Raw genomic sequence first — 19,016 nt, forward strand, 5'->3', positions numbered from 1 at the left:
TTTCACTAGGTGTATGTATTCCGACTTTGATTTATTTACGATCAAGTTCTGGTATTCTACAATACTTCCTGGTTTTCGAACGCGCTGAGGGCGTTCATTTCGTTTTCTGGGTCCTTCCATTACCGACATACGTTTCGGCGATAGAGGGTCGCTTTGTTGGTATGTACGCCATTGGCGGCTTTGTGAGGACTGATTTCTCTACTTGTGAATTATTTACCAAATAATGTACGGGGTCTTCAGTAACGTTCATCTTATAGCATCCGTTTTGGCCGTTTGTCTGCGGCTCATTCTCGGTTCAGGGCAGGTTGCTGAACTTGCGTCCGGTTTTCTTTCGAATTCTTTTTGGTGGCGTAAATATTCCAAACCGGACTAATTCTCGTGATTTCCTTTTATTATTAGACATATAATAGTAGGTCGACTGGACATTAAATATTGTCAGTAGTGTGGCTCACTGGTTAGAGGCGGCAGACCCGAGAGCAGAGGACGGCCCGGGACCAGGGTTCGATTCCCGGCGCGGCAGGTTTCTGGACCAGGGTCAGCGGACTCGATAATTCTCTCGCCTCGGTGCCCACTCTGATCAGCGATCACACTCGGCAACTCTGGGCATTAGCTTGCCTCATCTTCACTAACGGCCCCACCAGACCGCTGGGGATGCCTGGTCTCACCCTGGAGATACCCATTAAGGGACCATCTCTCAGGGAAGCCAGGAAGGGTTTCGCAGCGGTCGAAGCGCCTTGGGACCCTACGGGTAAGTAGTGCGCTATATAAATGCCTATACATACATACATACATACAGGCTGTGTTACGAAGCATTCCACCTTCGGGTGTTCCTATGGCGAGGCAAGTCCGCCTTTTACAGGTACAGTATATACTTTAGGAAGTTGCTCTGTCAGCGAGGTCTGAAATGCATGTGGTCAGGGCCTGGTCACACGAATTCGAGATAATGCACTTTATGGGTTTCTTCACATGCCTCATGGCTTACAACGATGATTCTCGGATTTACTATCTGAGGTTTTCGCATATATGTTCATATGATTGTTGATGATTAGTGACATTTATATGTGAGTACGAGGCTATTACAGCCGATGGTTGAGGGCCTTTGGCCGGAATGGGTGTTAGAACCAATTGTGAGATGCAGTTTGCTCAAGTACCATACTTATCATTCTTATTTTGATAATTACCATTGTTATGAAAGTTTTAATTCTTCTGATGGAGTTTTCTCTGACTCTGTTTAAACAGTGTATTATGTACCGGTGGGAGATTTAAGACTGTAGTTGTGTTTAATAAGCGTTGAACTAGCATAATCCGAAGCCTCCGGTCCTGTAATAGAATCAAAAATTAGCTAGCATTCGCGCCAAGAATTTTCAATTCTATTAAGGACACGGAGGCGAGGATTATCCCACCCGGTTTATTACAGTATTGGTAATAATTACCCACCCGCATGTACTTGATATTCTGTATCAGCAGAAGTTACGGGTTTTTCCTCTCATTCCTTTCAGCTTCGAGTAAAGAAGGAACAGGTGTTCTTCTGGCTTAGAAGACGTGATCTTTCCAGTTGACGATGGTTCTCCATGTTGAAGGATGTTTATTGAGACTCATATTCCGTGAGAAGGACTGGATTTATTAATGTTGGTTCTCCATGTTGAAGGATGTTTATTGAGACTCATATTCCGTGAAATGGACTAGATTTATTAATGTGTGGACTGTATATGTTCGAGCAAAGAAAGAGGAGGAGACACAGGATACAGCAGCTCTTATGGGGCTATACAGGATGTGATGTATGTACAAGCATCATGGGAAATGTAGTTTTATTTGCATACAAAACGTTTTTCATTGGCTGCTGTGAGTGGCAAATATAAGAAATAGAAGCATAATCCTCGCCTCTGTGTCCTTAATAGAATTGAAAATTCTTGGCGCGAATGCTAGCTAATTTTTGACTCACAGCTAAATCGGGAGTGTTGCATGTATGCTAGCTACTCACATGTGGTACATTACATTACTTCCTCGTATGCACAGCCTTATTCATCTTTATAATGCAGTTTTAAAATACAACGTGTGAATTTAGCGACTATCAAAGCGAATAAATAATTCCTTCATTGAGAACCAAAGCTATACGTTGCAAAAGTTCCGGTAACACCTTGACCAAAAACAGTGTTGAGAATATATCAAGGGATGTTTTGCCGGGCGCTGCGCCTCAGCAAAACAGTATTCAAAAACTACAAAATGGAGCATTCTGGGAAAACAGTGTCTGACAGGAAGTACCGTGATTCGTATTCCACGGCAAGTGGAAAGTTTGCTGGAGCAGCAGCACTTTTCTCTTGTTAGTGGATTCTTGTTAGTGCAACGGCACTAATGGTCAAATGCCTTTGCTGAGCAAAGTTAGGCCGTTTTGTCCTTCAGCGAAAAGTAACTACATGTTGTGACTTCATTTTCGAGAACGGTTAAACTCGCAAATTCTACACAATGTTATAAAACTGGGCATTCTAGTTTTTGCACGGGACGGTAAGCACTTTCATTTATCAGCACGCCGTATTATTTGAGGATGTTATTTAATGACTGTCTTTATTCATATTGAGCCCATATTCCGGTTTTGTTCTGCTATTCTCTCGTTTTCATACCTTATATTAGCAACTTAAAATGGAAAGGTTACTAAATAGATTCACAAACAAAGAAGCTCCATTATTTATCAACTCCCCCGCCTCCCACCAACCTCTTGATTTCAGCGTGGAGCTAGTGGCTTTTCCCGTCAGATGTGACCACATGGGTACACAGTTTGAAGTGATGATTGTGTTGTTTACTGGCCAAGCTCTTTGGTAACGCAGCTGCCTGTTCCTACTCGCCGGTAGGTATGCGAGCCAACAAATTAACAGGGTGAGGCGAGCCAGAGCCCAACCAACGGCCTGGTTCGGATCTTGGAGCCTTTGCAGGAGCCGAGCCCTGAAAATGTTCGCCGTGTAAATCAAACAGACATAATGTAAAATATAGTCTCTAATACATTCAAAAAAGTGTATTTCTTTGGACGCTTTGACATTAATGAAGACAAAAGTTTTGGTGAAATAAAATATTTGCTTAAGATCACACAATTTAAGTGGGTAAGCCGCGATTTATCTAGGTTTTCACTTTGTGCAGATAATCCTGTAAATGGGTGTCTATTTATTTGTTTGTCCTTATGTTAAGGCTTTTGCTTTTACTTATGTGCATTTTCATACAGTTTTATATAGTGGAAACTTAAAGCGTTTTACGTGAGCACCAGTTACCTTACATAAGGTAACATGTATTATTTATAGACAGATTAAAATGATTTGCCCAGAATCACTGTATGTTGAGCTGATATCAAGACTTGAACCTTGGTTCCCTAGGTACAAAGTCAGAGACTCTAGCTGTGATGCCCCCTGTTGGGTAGAGTGAGGGATGCAGGTAGAAGCCACAGGAAAGCTTGGCTCTTTTTGGGCTCGAGGTTCCAACAGGACCTTGAGCTGAGCCAGAACCAGCCTCAAGGCTCGAACTTTCAGTGACTAACACATCTTTTCTTGCTGTTCCATTGGTCTCCCTCTTTAACACACAGAAGTTATTTTGATTAAAACTTCCCCACTTCAGGTTTGAGAAGACAGAATAATAAGTAGTCTAATACTATGATTTGCAGTGGGAGGGATAGTAAGAGGGTGCTGAAGCAGTGGATCATTTTAGCAGGGCTTATACTGGCAAATGCATGCCTTTTCTCTCTACAGTATCAATTACACTTTCCACCCCCCTATGGCCATGTGGTCTTGCCTACAATCCACATGCACTGTGCTGTGACAAGTACCGCTTGCAATTCAGTGGGCTTATAACCCTCCCACAGCATACCATTAGTTTTCGTTGTGTCAGTTCTTTCTGGTCTTCCGATTTCTTAACTCCTGTAGCGTATGTGGTATCATAATTATTGATTCACTGTTGCTACATGTTGTGTGGTGTTTGTGTTGCTGCCACTGGCATGCACCTGTTCTTTTTGTAAGGCGTTCCTGTATGTCTGCTGTCCATTGAGGGCCTGGGGTATGTGAATGCTGTTAGATTGAGGTTTATCAGGATATATGATTTCATATGAATGCCCTTGTATTGCATTTTGAGGCACAAAACATATTCTTTCTGGAGTGGACACTAGACAGATAAATTCAAGTGACAGTGGCTTTTCATCTCGATGTTTTTTCATTAAGACTATAATACTACACCTTAAAATGTCACGTACACAATCTTTAACTAGTATGTATTTACATCTAATTATGTGAATTTGACTTTCGCAGGCAAAGTGAATCCTTTCATTGCTCCTAGATTCCTGTGGACCTTAACCTTATGTTTTGGATATGATACTGCATTATGCAGAGTTTTTAAATGCATATACTGGGTACATTAATATCTATCACTCAAGGACATATTGTCCTTTACAACAAAAAACGTGTCCTCCTAAAATAAGCCAGACTTATTTGTTTTGCCACTTTTTAATTTACTACACTGAAATGTGTACGCCATCTGGTATTGGTAAAATAAAAGAAATAGCAGCCACGCTATGACATATGATGTATATGCGTGCATGCACACTTATGTAGCATGACACTACTGTGGCCCACCTTAATGATGTGTATGTGCACATATACCCATACATAAATGTATTATGGTGCTGTGCCAGTGTAGCATCATGACACCTAATGCACATGTTTGGCAAATGTATTATTTTGGCTTTTTTGTGTTTGTATTCTTTTCTCGTTGCTGATCAGCATTAGTCTTTAATTATTTCGTTTTCTGAACAGCATTAGCAAAGGCAATAGGTCTGCACTTGCAAATCCAAAAGGTGAGAACTATTGGGGTTGCCAATGCTTGTTTTGCTTGGGCAGGGATTGTATGTTTTCTGGAATAGGAAATCCATGCCACTTGTATCTGAATTAGTGCGCTGCGTGACCGAGACTGTACTACACTCTATTTTATTTTGGAGTTCGCCCAGAGTAGTACCTTTTGTGCATGGGTACCAGCTCTCAGCCCAAGGTACGGCTAAAGTCTGCGGACATCTTATTGCAGTGATGGGATACAGCGATTTTACTTGAACCTTACGCGAGGTATTGACGCTTGGATCGCTCTAGAAAATCTGTGTGGTAGATCATAATTGTTTTGTGGGTGTTTGTAAATGCATAGTTACATGTGAAGTGGGGTTCCCAGGTTTTGGTGCCCCCTGTAAAAACGAAACACTTTGGGTGAGAGTATTCCTTTAGGCTAATGTCCTCCTCCTTTTAGATTCCCCTCACATGAACTTTTGCATGGGACATAATGACAACAATCAAAATCCATGCCAATTTTAACGTTAAACTTTGTACACTAATATTCCTGTGAGTCGAGCAATCCGTTAAATCAACTTTTTATGAATCATGTAGGACTTCTAGCGTTCTTATTTGAGGGATTCCTCAAGATTGTGTATAGGTTGGACAGTGAGTGCAAGCGTATTATAAGAAATAAAGCAGTTTACAGAGGTAGACGCTTCCATCCTGCTTTCTCATGCTTTTCTCAGTAGTTTATCATGGAGGAGAGCACTTGACAACAACTGAGATCACATAGTAAATGGAACTATTGTTCTCTTTTTGTAATGTTCCCAATCAGAAGAGGTACAGGGGAAGTTACCACAACCTTTCAGCCTCTTAGAGTTCATTGAGGCTATGGGGGGGGGCATTAGCTACCTAACTAATTTCACATAAAGCGCCAGGAGATGTATGTGCCACTTCTTTGCAAGGGGTATGCCACACCATAAAGTTATGGTTTATCCTGAAACCTAGATGAATATATTTATTGCCATATATCCCCACTGAATATAATACAGAAACTCTGCAGTTCTCACGAGTCAATATTACTGCAAAATTCAAATCAGAAAATATTTGACAAGATATTTGTCGACTGGGTGAATCCTCTCTTAACTGAGATGGTGGCACTAGAGAAGCATGTATTACAGTCAGTTAACACCTTCAGTGTGGCGCAGATTCCTGCGCTGTGCTGAACGTTCTAATGAGCCAACGGGCTCATGACGGAACGGTTCCGTCATGAGCACAGGCCAACCGACGCTCATGACGGAACCGTTCCGTCAATAGCATTGAAGGGGATAATCTACTACTAATCATACCAACTAGACCATTACTATAGTTGACATTGCCCTTACTTATGATGCCCGAATAGGTCCTATTTTTCTAGACCCAGAGAAAGCGTCCAGTAGGATGGACAGGGACTTTTTGTGATCTCTCTTATGAAAATGTCCGATTTTTGTAGTTTCTCCAACTGCTTTATCACAGAGAAAATCTGGCCGGTTTCATCATTATGCATTAATGTGGTTCAATCTACATCTTTTTCAGTGCATCATTTTACTCAACAGTATGCTTACTGTCAACAGCTCTTTTTGCCTTATACAAAGAAGTGTTTCTGGCTCAGATTTAAGGCTTCACTTTTGGTTACACTGTTCAGTCACTCAGGTAATAAGAACAGGGCTCGATAAATTCACTTGCTATGGCGTGCCAGATTTAATCAGGACCAGCTATTTTTAGGGCCTACTCACCCTTTCTGGCGAGCTGAAAGCAGGTGTTCTGCTTGCTCACAAAGTGAATTAGCAATAAAGATGCCTTTAAATCTTGTTATCTTATCACATTTGTTCGGCTTTCAGAGACCGAGGTCAAAAGTTAGTTAGTCTTCCTACATTTTTTCTGTGACTGAAGTTAGAAGATTTTGTAAAGTGAACTGTGACAATCGCGTTGCGACCACTTAGCGGGTCACGTACATTACACTTAGGTCTAGTAGATTATTCAAGTTACTAGACCTGCAGTTCTAGTAACATTTTAATGATTTTTCGAGCACTGAATGAATAAATACTATTTTATCCTGATTGCATTGCATTTATAACATTTTGATTGCTACTTCTGCCTGCAGAATCTTCACTGCAGGATTCTCCCGGGGCACCAGACTGGATTTGGAAAATTGAAATATTCCCTCCTGTGCTAGTAGGCTGTGCCATGGCAACAGTTTTGACTCTGATTCTTTCAATGATGTGACGTCATTTTTTTTTTTTATGGTCTTTTAGACACACCTATAAACATATACCACATCTTTACTTATACCCACTGATCTTTAACACAGTTGCTCCATAAATCGGGAGTCCCGTAGCTTTTTATCAGTACTATTCCATACATTATGCTCCGTCATTCTTCAAATTGTCTCTCCACAAATCTACTGCATTACTACATGCTACGGAAAATCAGGAACTTAGCCATCATTGAGCATCAAATCCGGGCATCTCCTGAGAGCCAAATAAAATAAAAATTAACTAAATACCCGCCCCCTCCCGTTCCACCCTCTGCCACCGGTGCGTCTCAACCATCTGGTGCCAATCTAGTCTAAAATAGCCTCTTGCGTAGTAAAACTACTCGCAGTAACATTGGTGTATTTTGTCTGGCCCATGTCTGCCCTGTTTCGGTGTGGTCACTACACAACACGTCCGCACCGTTTTTTTTTCCATTACCAGTATACTCCAGGGTGGCTCCAGTTACACCCTCAGGGCTGCACGGGCTCCGCCTCCTCCCCCTGCTCCCTCAGGGACTGAACCATATCCTTGCAGTCTCCAGCGCCTTCTCATTATTAGCCCTCTGAGCCTGCTGAAACCGAACCATACTTTCGCTCGTCGCCCACTTAACTAGATCCACCCTCCACCTCACAAGGCTGGGCCTGCCCCTTGACTTCCAGTGAGCTGTAATATCTCTCTTTGCCAGCAGCAACCGTAGGTCCAGAAACTTGCTCGTCACCTTCGTTTTAGGAGTGTATGGGAACCAGTGCATTAAGCATGTGCCTATATCGGCATATATTTGCCGATCCGTGATTGCGCAAAGCAGGTCCACAACCCCTTCCAGGAATATGCCTAGTTGCGGGCAGCTCCACATCATGTGGTGAAGTCCGCCCCCACCAATGTACAACGTGGGCACTGGGCTGTATCTACATCAAAATATTTCTGAATTTTAGCAGGAGTAAGATACGCCCTATGTACGATATAAAAGGATACCGGCTGAAATCTGGTGTTTCTGGTACTTTTCCATGCTCTCCTGACTGTGTGCCCATGCTGTCTCAGGAATCTCTTTGACAAGGTCCGCTTCCCATTTCCGTTGCAGGTCTCCAAGCGGTTCCGTCGCCTCCCCCATCATGCGTATGTACAGGCATGTAACCGCCTTGAAGGTCCTCGCTGCCATCACCACATACTGACATACCATGGCTGTCAGTGGTTCAGAAAGCCCCTCCTTCCAATGTCTCTGTATTGCCGTGACCAGGGCAGAGTGTAATAAGTAGTCTCCACGAGGTAAATCATACCTGTCCCGTAGGGCCTGATAGGACAACAGTGCTCCATCCTCGTACAAATCCCCCAATACTTGTACTCCCAGGGCCTCCCACTCGGCCAGCACCGACCAATCCCCCCCCACCCCCGTGGGGGAGGGCCCTACACATGCCCAGGGGTATTTCTGGGGCATAAGGGCAAACTGCTCCCGTTCTGCGCCTGGTCTGATTCCAGCATTGCCTTAATGTCTGCTCCTCGTTGGTAAGTGTCCCTAGGTGAAGCTTCTGCTGACGTACTATAAAGGACAACATATGGCGCAGTATCCACCGCCCTTCAATTCCAGCAGGGCCCCTAAATTCCAACGCAACCGCTGAGTGAGCCACTGCAGTTGGGATGCCAGGTAATAAAGCTCAAAGTCCGGCACTGCCAAACCCCCCTCGATCCTGAGGCACATCATCGTAGTCAATGCCACCAGCCTCCAACCCGTCCCCCACAGGAACCCACCAACCATTGTAGGAAGCTGCCGAAACAGAGCCCCGGATCCATATCGGTAGGGTTCTTAAATAATACAGCAACCGAGGGAGTGCCACCATCTTTAATAAGGCCACCCGTCCTGCCACTGAGAGCGGCAGTGTGCCCCAAAACTCGAAACTACCCTTTAGCCCTTGCACGGCCCTGCCTATGTTCCCCTCCAGCAAATCATCCGAGGAGTGATATATGGTTGTCCCAAGGTAGGGCAACCAGCGGGACTCCCATCGAATACCCGCCACATGGGATGAGTCAACTTCCGTTGGAGCCACTGGGAACAAGCAAGTCTTCTTCCAATTTACTTTGAGCCCGGAGAGCCCACCAAAACCACAAAGCAGCATCATCGCTCCCTCTAGGGCGTCCCCTGTATTAGCCAGAAACATAAGTTTCAATGATGTGTCATGATGTGATGTCATGGAACTGTAAATGGTGCCACCCTTGAAAGCTGACATTGTTGCTTTTTTCTGCACCCTTTGCCACAATCTGTTGCTGTTCTCAGTAGAATTTCACAATTTTGTTTTCAGTACATTTAGGAATATATCTTCTCTGAAAAGGTCGGGATCCTGTTGATGTCATTCCTTTATCTCTCTGGCATCCTTTTTGGACCCCTTGGAGTATGCATCTAGCGTGCACCTCTGCTACGGGTCATGCCTCCATGCGTTGGATGGCTAATGAGAACCAGGAAATACCTGGGTTGCGGCGAGCATCTGCGTTATCTCCACTTAGATCCCGTTGTTGAGACCAGTACAGAAGGAAGGCTTTGTCAACAGAGAAGTCCACCCTCACCAAGTTTTGGAATTACAAAGGAGGGAATCCTACTTACCAACACCGCGTTAGGTCACAGGGCAGATAATCTGGTTGACTATGGCCTGAAGCATATGCACTGGTGTCTAGCTCCTTTTGGTTCTGTTGTCAGACCAACTTCCGGTTTTTCCAGATCCTGGTGATGCCCCCTCTCAAGTGCCAGCTTTTGCATATGATTTGCTGGCTTTGTTTCAGCCTCCATAGGCTTCCTCTACCCTGGCACTTGTCAACCCCGTTGGAGCTTCCGATGCCATATCCACTCCAATAGTCCCCCATGTATACATACAAATAAATGACGGTTTCTATATATATTTTTTGTTCACTAGTTTTCCCCTGAGGAAGGGACATTAAAAGTCCCGAAATGCATAGGGCTTACTTATAAATGATTGTCAACAACTGGAACGGATTCACAAGTCTAATATAAATATTATAATTTCATGTATTTGAGAGCTATTCATTTGGAAATTGTTTGTTAAACTGTACACTATCGTGACACAACGATTGTGAATTGTTCATTAATTATCATATTGAAATGTGTATTCTTTAAACAGTACATAAAGAATATAGAAACCAATGAATGTTGTATTATTTGATACTGTATATTTAATTTAACCAAAAAATATTAAACAATTTTTTGTTTAGGAACAGAGCGACTCGCATACAGGAATCTTTTCCTGTTCATACCAAATTCATTTAGCCTACTGGGTCAATATAGGCAGTGGGTCAGCACCCTTTTGATTATTGAGATTAATAAGGAAGAATCCTTTAGAATAGGCAGTGCATCTCCCACCCCTATAGGTATGACTATGGCCTGAAGCATATGCACTGGTGTCTAGCTCCTTCTGGTTCTGTTGTCAGACCAACTTCCGGCTTTTCCCGTCCTGGTGGAGCCCCCTCTCAAGTGCCAGCTTTTGCATAGGATGTGCTGGCTATGTTTCAGCCTCCATAGGCTTCCTCTACCCTGGCACTTGTCAACCCCGTTGGTGCTTCTGATGCCATATCCACTCCAATATTCCCTATTTTGGTACCACAGGCCTTGCTACTTCTTTTGTTATTGATGCAGATACTGACGTCATCCACAGTGCTTATTCCGCATGCACTTTTGGAGGTATCTAGGTGCAGGGCTGTTTTAGCTAAGGTGGAGCACATGGGGAGACTAGCCTTAAGATTTCTGATCAACATGTACACACTTCAAATAGTGGCTTTAATCTTGGGAAGATCATAGTGATGCGGACGCCTTCTCTCACGTTCGGACTATGATAGAGGTCTTTATTTGGGTTCCCAAAACTTCAAGTTATCTAATAAGTTTAACCATCACTGTCCCGCACCAGTCCCTTCAGATGACTGTCTTTCAAGGTGGGCCTGTGCTAGGCAATTGAGGTCCTTGAATTGCATGTTGCAGTTGAAAGTTAAAGATTTAATGCCAGAAATTCTTCCGCCCAGCGCCTTTACATTGTAACACGTATTTCCTTTTAATGATGGCCTTCTAGCCCCTAGTGCTGAGCAGCCTCTACCAGGCTGTGCACCAGCGTGAAAATTACCACTTTTCCTCTTTCTTGCGTACACTGAAAACATGCAGTTTGCATTGGCACCCTGCACTGTATTTCACCCCAGTAGTTCGTTTACTTTAACACTGAACTTGGTTGCCCTTTAGGCAAAGACTGGTTGTGAGCACTGGACCAGATCCATATTTATTGCAGCTGGGCTTGCCTTTGCTACTCGCACACTTTCTCAACGAACACTACTTGCACATTACGTTTTCCTGTATTTCCTTCATACACTCACCTTGCCTCCTTTGGCTTATACTTGCAGACCTGGTCTCCTTTCTGGCCCCCTAACACAAACTCCATGTTTTAGCACCTCAAAGTTTTCAGGTTCCTTGTGTTTGAGACAGTTTAAATATTATTGTAATGTTATCCTGGCGTGTTTCACCGTCTGCTCTTCTAGTGCAAGTTTTACAAACTATAAATCTGCTACAACACCAAAATTCAGACTTCTATCGACTCATGATTTTTTATTTTATCCAGCAGAAATTTTATTCACCCCATTACAATTAGCAATGGGCTAAGCAGTCCTTCTACTACACCTACAGCTCACAGGATGTCTGGGCTATATTATCGAAAGTGTCCAAGCGCGTAGCGGGCGTACACATCTGCTTTCTATTGACCCTCCCCCATGACACTTTGGTGTTACACAACGGTCTACAGACGCTGGCATGATCCCATGCAAATTAAGCAACACATTGCTTTTTAGGTCTCGGCCTCCGTAGGCTGCGCTTGCGCAGTCTCGCTGCCGAGATTTTATGTTTTTCAGTAGTAGGGCTTGAACCCGCCCCTCTTCTCCATTGGCTGGCCTCCTAAACGGAGGCCAGCCATTGGAGGAGAGGGGCGTCTGTCCGTTTAAGCCCCGTCTTTTTGGGATTCGGAGGAGTGTTTTTTTAGTTTCTTTCTCTCCTCTTCCCATTGGCTGTAATTTTACATTCCAGCCAATGGGAAGAGGAGAGAAAGAAAAACACGCCCCGAATCCGAAAATGACGGGGGTTTCTTCGAGGTATTTCTTCTTGACCTTGGAGAAAGATAGTTGGTGTTATGGCGTGGTCCGCTTTCCTGCCGGAGCTACCGAGGGTAAGTGCTTGTGCTAGATTTTCTTGCCTCTGTTCCCTGTTTCTTGCCTCTGTTCCCTGCTTGTGCTCGATTTTCTTTCCTCTGTTCCCTGCTTCTGATAGTTTTTTTCTTGCCTCCGTTCCATGCTTGTGCCTGCCAATGTCTTTTAAACAGAAACCAATATTACAGGACATGATGGACCAAGACTTTGAGTTAGGCGGTCACCCCCCCCCCCTTCTGCTCTGCTGGGGGTACCTCGCACGCCCGCCAAAGCACTGTTGTGTGTGTGTGCCTGTTGTCGCCCTGGCTCGCAGCGTCTTTTTTTTTTTTAAATGGTGGCCCGTGCAGTTGCGGTTTCGCTTTCCACCCTGGCCCTGACCCCTGTCCAGAGCACTCTGACCCTGGCCACTCCAGCATCCTGCCAGCTTGCGACGGCTTTGAAGAAGTGCTCAGGAGGTGGCGGGCCCCGGGGACGGGCACCCGGCTGGCGAGGGGGGCTTTGGAGAGGCGTCAGAGACATACGATTTCTTCGGGGACTTGTAGTTTATCTCAATTATGAGTACAGCATGCAGCAAGTGATTCTCAGAAACAAAGACAGGATAAGGTGACTGAAGTGGTCGGCGTGGTGAGCGGGACGAATTCGGGGGATTGCGCCGCCAGGGTGTGATAAAATCAGAGAGGGACCTCGGAGCGGGAGGAGCTGGCCGCCGTAATCGGAAAATGGCGGAACACATACGGAGCTCCTGATGTAATAAACCAGGTCCAGCAGCAACACCCTACACAAAGTGAGGCGGAGCGAAACGCAGAAGAGACCTGCACCGGTCCCGGTATTACCCTCCCTACTGCAGCGACAGCACTACATGCGAGCTCACCTCACCTCTCCCCCGTCCCTCTCCAGTTCTTTCTGCCAGCTTTGGAGAGTTCACCAGGTGCTTTCTGTTCGAATCAGAGGCGGGAGATCCCTGTCCTGCTGCTTTAGAAGAGCAAGAGGGAACAAGAATATTTACTAAGTGAGATGAAGTCCATGAAGTGTGCCGAGACCCTGCAGACGGTGAGTGCGGACACAATATATCAAAGATAACTTAAAATCCATAAACTCGGTAAGACCAGCCTGGGGGCAAAGGCTGGTATTAGAGGACCCTGGCCCCAGCCAATTGATCATCTAGCGCCGGTAAATGTCCGCCTTCGTGCAGGGGGCAGGTCCCGGGACTCTGGCCCCGTCAGTGTGCCGACGGCCTTCCAGAAGCAGCCGGAAGAGCCCGTAACCCGCTGGAAGGTGAACGGACTCCGACACCACAGCTTTAGAGGTACTTTCTGCTGCGCTGAGGGGCACAGCGCTTCTGTTTCCGGGCTGCGCCTCAAAACGACTCACTCATTTCCCCCAAAGCGCCCCTTCCCTGCCTGCATCCTTGCAGCCATTACCCAACGGGACCGCATCTGTGTGTGTGTGTGTGGGGCTCTGTGTGTGTGGGGGGCTCTGTGTGTAACTCTTGATAATTTCAAAGTCTCTTGACAGCTCTGTCAATTCGTTTTTAAATAGTAACGTTTTTCTATTTTAATTCTCAAAAAAGGAAACCCTCTCTCTTCTGTCACTTAGCTCTCAGCTTGGAACAGCTGTGGAAGAAATGAACTCTGCCGGTCTCTTACTCAGGAAACGAGCGCAGCTCCGTTAACTTGTCAAATTCGCCTCTCTTCTTTATTTTCTCCTCAGTCACTGGAAACGTTTATCGAAGCCTCTACTCTTCTCAGGAATTGCTCCGAAATAACTTTCAACACTGATAATTAACCTTCAAACTACGGACGCACTACGGACACTTCCTCACCAGGGAAAAGCCTCAGTTAAGTGCGCAATACCTCAGGTGTTTGCGCGTCACATCAGGCTCACTCGGAATCTACAGAAACATTAGACCACCGACCTTAGCACCTTAGCGGCCATCTTGCAGTTGCGCAAATGCCACAACTTCGACCACTGGTGCCCAGTCTGAAGTCTTTTAGTACCACAAGAGTCTTTTAGGTCACAGACATTTATAGGTTTTAAATCTACAGCGTTAGGGATCCTGACAGTTCCCTGGGGCGTTACTGCGCTGAGACGGGTGTGTGGCTGACCTAGACTGAGGGATGTCTGTGTGTGTGTGTGGCTCTGTGTGTGTGGCTCGGTGTGTGTTTGTGTGTGTGGCTCTGTGTGTGTGTGTGTTGGGCTGTGTGTTTGTGTGTGTGGCTCTGTGTGTGTGTGTGTTGGGCTGTGTGTGTGTGTGTTGGGCTCTGTGTGTGTGTGTGTGTTGGGCTCTGTGTGTGTGTTGGGCTTTGTGTGTGTGTTGGGCTCTGTGTGTGTGTTGGGCTCTTTGTGTGTGTTGGGCTCTGTGGGTGTGTTGGACTCTGGTGTGTGTGTGGGGCACTGTGTGTGTGTGGGGGGGCTCTGTGTGTGTGTGTGGGGCTCTGTGTGTGTGTGTGGGGCTCTGTGTGTGTGTGTGGGGCTCTGTGCGTGTGGGGCTCTGTGCGTGTGGGGCTCTGTGCGTGTGGGGCTCTGTGTGTGTGGGGCTCTGTGTGTGTGTGGGGCTCTGTGTGTGTGGGGCTCTGTGTGTGTGTTGGGCTCTGTGTGTGTGTTGGTCTCTTTGTGTGTGTTGGGCTCTGTGGGTGTGTTGGGCTCTGGTGTGTGTGGGGGGCACGTGTGTGTGTGTGGGGCTCTGTGTGTGTTTGTGGGGCTCTGTGTGTTTGTGTGGGGCTCTGTGTGTGGGGCTGTGTGTGTGTGTGGGGCTCTGTGTGTGTGGGGCTCTGTGTGTGGGGGGGGGCTCTGTGTGTGGGGGGGGGCTCTGTGTGTGTGGGGGGGCTCTGTGTGTGTGTGGGGGCTCTGTGTGTGTGTGGAGGGGCTCTGTGTGTGTGTGGGGGGGCTCTGTGTGTGTGTGGGGGGGCTCTGTGTGTGGGGGGGGGCTGTGTGTGTGTGTGTGTGTGGGGGGGCTCTGTGTGTGTGGGGGGGCTCTGTGTGTGTGTGTGTGTGTGCTCTGTGTGTGTGTGTGTTGGGCTCTGTGTGTGTGTGTGTTGGGCTCTGTGTGTGTGTTGGGCTCTGTGTGTGTGTTGGGCTCTGTGTGTGTGTTGGGCTCTGTGTGTGTGTTGGGCTCTGTGTGTGTGTTGGGCTCTGTGTGTGTGTTGGGCTCTGTGTGTGTGTTGGGCTCTTTGTGTGTGTGTGGGACCCTTTGTGTGTGTGGGGGGCTCTTTGTGTGTGTGTGTGGGGCTCTGTGTGTGTGGCTCTGTGGCCTCTGTTCCCTGCTTGTGCTTGATTTTCTTGCCTCTGTTCCCTGCTTTTGCTCGATTTTCTTGCTTCTGTTCCCTGCTTCTGATCGTTTTTTTTTCTTGCCTCTGTTCCCTGCTTCTGATCGTTCGCTGCTTCTGATCGTTCCCTGCTTCTGATCGTTTTTTTCTTGCCTCTGTTCCCTGCTTCTGTTCCCTGCTTGTCATCGTTTTTTTTTTTGCCTCTGTTCTCTGGGGCATTACTGGGCAGAGATGGGCGTGTGGCTGACCTAGACTGAGGGATGTCTGTGTGTGTGTGGCTCTGTGTGTGTGTGTTGGGCTCTGTGTGTGTGTGTTGGGCACTGTGTGTGGGGCTCTGTGTGTGGGGCTCTGTGCGGAGCTCTGTGTGTGGGGCTCTGTGTGTGGGGCTCTGTGTGTGTGGCTCTGTGTGTGTGTGTGTGGCACTGTGTGTGTGTCTGTGTGTGGGGCTCTCGGGTGGCTCTGTGTGTGTGTGTGGCTCTGTGTGGGTAGCTTTTTTTGTAGGTGGCTTTATGTGTGGGTGGCTCTGTCTGTGTGTGTGTAGGTGGCTCTGTGTGGGTGGCTCTGTATGTGTGTGTGGGTGGCTTTGTGTGTGTGGCTCTGTGTGTGGGTGCAAATGCAATAGGTCTTGCATTTGCGAGAGATTAAGCTATTGGCATTGTAAATGACAATTCCATTTATTTATATGTTTTAAAAACATAAGTAAAAATAATGTCATGAGCAATGCCAATAGCTACACCATTGAAAATGAATGAATGAAAATGAATTTGTACAGCGCGATTGCTGCCCTGGGGCGTCCAAGCGCTAACGGAACCAGAAGGAGGTGTAGTGAGGATGACAGAGCTGGGAGGAGGGGAAGGGGGCTGAATTGATTACGGGGATTTAAACAGATGTGTTTTAAGTTGCTTGCGGAAGGAGGCGAGGTTAGGGTTAGATCTCAGGTGAAGGGGAAGGGAGTTCCAGATTTTTGAGGCGTTGAAGGTGAACATTCTTCCGCCTGCTCTAGTCCTTTTAATTCTGGGGACTGTTGCCATGAAAGCCTGACTAGAGCGTAGGTCTCTGCCTGGATGATATTGGCTAACTAGGCTACGCATGATTTTGGGGCCCGAATCCCAAAAGGCCTGGTGGGCAATACACATTGCTTTGAAGGTGACTCTTTTTCGTACTGGCAGCCAATGAAGGCTGGTCAGTGCCTCCCTGACTGGGGATCTGCGGGGAATTTGCAGTAAGGTACGGGCCGCACAGTTCTGTACCAGTTGTAGTTTATTCAATGTGTACTCTGGGGCTCCCAGATAAAGGGCGTTATTCGAGTCCAGGCGTGACTGTATCATGCCCTGTATGGCTGTTTGTTTTGCCTCCATTGGGAGCAAGGGAAGAACCTTCTTCAGTGTCCGGAGAAGTCCAAAGCAGGTGGCAGAAAGCTTTGTGGCCTGAGTGTTAAGAGACAGGTTCCGGTCCAGCCATACCCCCAGGCTTTTGATGTTATCTTTCGGAACCGGGGGGGAGCCTAGACAGGTGGGCCATAATGACTTGAAGAGGGTCGGGTCGGCCGGGCCCAAGAGCATAAGCTCCGTTTTGCATTGTAAATGCTTGCTCTCTAATGCCATAGCATCAATGCAAGCGTAAAAGAGCTGTCCATGGACACGCTGATGGTGATCCACCAGGTGAACACCTTTTGTAAGTCAGAAAAGCATTTTATCCTCGTAAAATGAGTTTACGGAGCTGTACCAGAAGCGGTGTGCGAAGGGTGTTCTTTCCTAATTGCTATTTTTTCAGGTATGTATCAATGGTGCTCTACCGGAAATGTAGCTGCAAACAGTTGATCCGTTATGGACACCTTCAGGGAGGTGGTAACTCATTTGTGAAGAGGGAGGTGTTCCTTTATGGCTCCTCCCCTGTGTGAATAATGTTGGCCGCCTTGGAGGGGGCAGGGGGGGGGGGGGGTGCTTTCAATTTGGTTTGCATTTTCAGGGATGTTGGTATACTGTTTCTTAAGGGCAACAGTCGCTGGGTTTGTAGCTAATCACAGGGCGGGTCACAAAAGCGACCTGCATAAATATTATTTGGCATGTTGTGCTATGACTCACCGCAACAGAATGTTTTGCAATTAATTCTATTACCACATAGGTCGCATCATAAAATTATAGACTCGCACAATTTATGATCCCTTTTTTTTAGCAGTCATTTAGTACATCTGACCCATAGTGCAAAACTATTGAGTGACGTGTGACCATTGTTAAGTGTGCTCAGGTACTGCGATTCACAATAAATATCCCTCAACAATCGTAATAAATAGCATACTACGCTCATCGGAGCATGCTTATATGGTTTATGCCATGCTGTCTTCATGTGGAGTAATTGTAATCAAATGTGTTCAACCATAACCAGAGCATAAGCGGTTAAATATGTGCTACAAGTTAAAATCACATTAGCACCATTGATGAAATGCTGGGAGCCTGCAAGCCAATTAGAATGCTCATTTGCGGGCTATAGCTTTGTTGCAGGCCAGCAGTAAAAGCATTCTGCCAGCTCCTGATGTCCCTTAATTTGTCAATGGTCATGGGAGCTGGAGCTGTCTCTTAAATGCAGAGATGGGTAAACCAGCATTTGCAATGCAATAGGTCTCGCATTTGCGAGAGTTTTACGTATTAGCATTGTAAATGACAATGCCTTTGTTTTGAAAATTAACACATAAATAAAAGGCATTGTTATTTGCAATGCCAATAGCTCAAACTCTTATAAATGCGAGACCTATATCATATAAAAGAAGTGGCCGCCTATGTCCTGGGCTGCTTGGAAAATGAAAGTACACATGACGCGCTGAATGTTGCAGTAAGCGGTAGAAAAGGGGCTGTTGATGGACGGAGCATCTGAACCAATCAAACACTCACACCCAGTCAACAGATTTGGGTTTAATCCATCACCGTTCTTTAGCCCACTCTGCCACCCCAGTTCAGACATGGCCATATGCAAATCAGTCTGACCCTGTGCCTCATGGGAACAGTCCAGCCCGAACTGCCAAGCCATAACTTCCCTGGACCGGAAACAAGCTTCCTAGGACCGGTTTCTGGCATTACAGCTGTCTTCAGCCAGGCTTGCTTGAATACGAATGTTGCAGGAAAGCATGTCGTCCCTGCAGTAGGAGAAACTCATTTAAGAAAATAGTGCTTAAGACATACTGTGTAACAGAAGTAAAAGGGCCAGTCCTCATGAGAGTTTACAAATGAAGACCAGGCGCTACTAAGGAAGGACAAACATGTCTATTAACGAATCAGAAGTCCGCATTTATGAAGGACAATGACACAAGACAATGACCAATATGGACGGAGAGTGAGCGGGGCTTCAAGTCTATACTCAAATACGGCATGCATCACAGAGCAGCGCATGCGCTGCCCCGACTCGACCTAAAAATGTCTCCATTCTCCGGCAGCACACTCTTAGGCTTATAAGAAGCACCCGGTTTACCGTTGGCTATCTGGCTCCCCTCTTTGGTTTCG

The 19,016-nt window shown here is 46.3% G+C and overlaps 1 protein-coding gene across 1 annotated transcript in view; it reads left to right on the forward strand.

Annotated features, from left to right (window-relative positions):
- Positions 1 to 2,248: 2,248 nt before the first annotated feature.
- EXTL2 (exostosin like glycosyltransferase 2) overlaps positions 2,249 to 19,016 on the forward strand; it is a 111,280-nt gene continuing 94,512 nt past the window's right edge. The window contains exon 1 of the mRNA XM_086954402.1: positions 2,249 to 2,502. The gene's annotated coding sequence lies outside the window, so the exon portion shown is untranslated. The remainder of the gene's footprint in view (positions 2,503 to 19,016) is intronic.

The sequence above is a fragment of the Lissotriton vulgaris genome, chromosome 1_1, assembly GCF_964263255.1.
Source record: "Lissotriton vulgaris chromosome 1_1, aLisVul1.2, whole genome shotgun sequence".
In the NCBI taxonomy this organism is placed as follows: Eukaryota; Metazoa; Chordata; class Amphibia; order Caudata; family Salamandridae; genus Lissotriton; species Lissotriton vulgaris.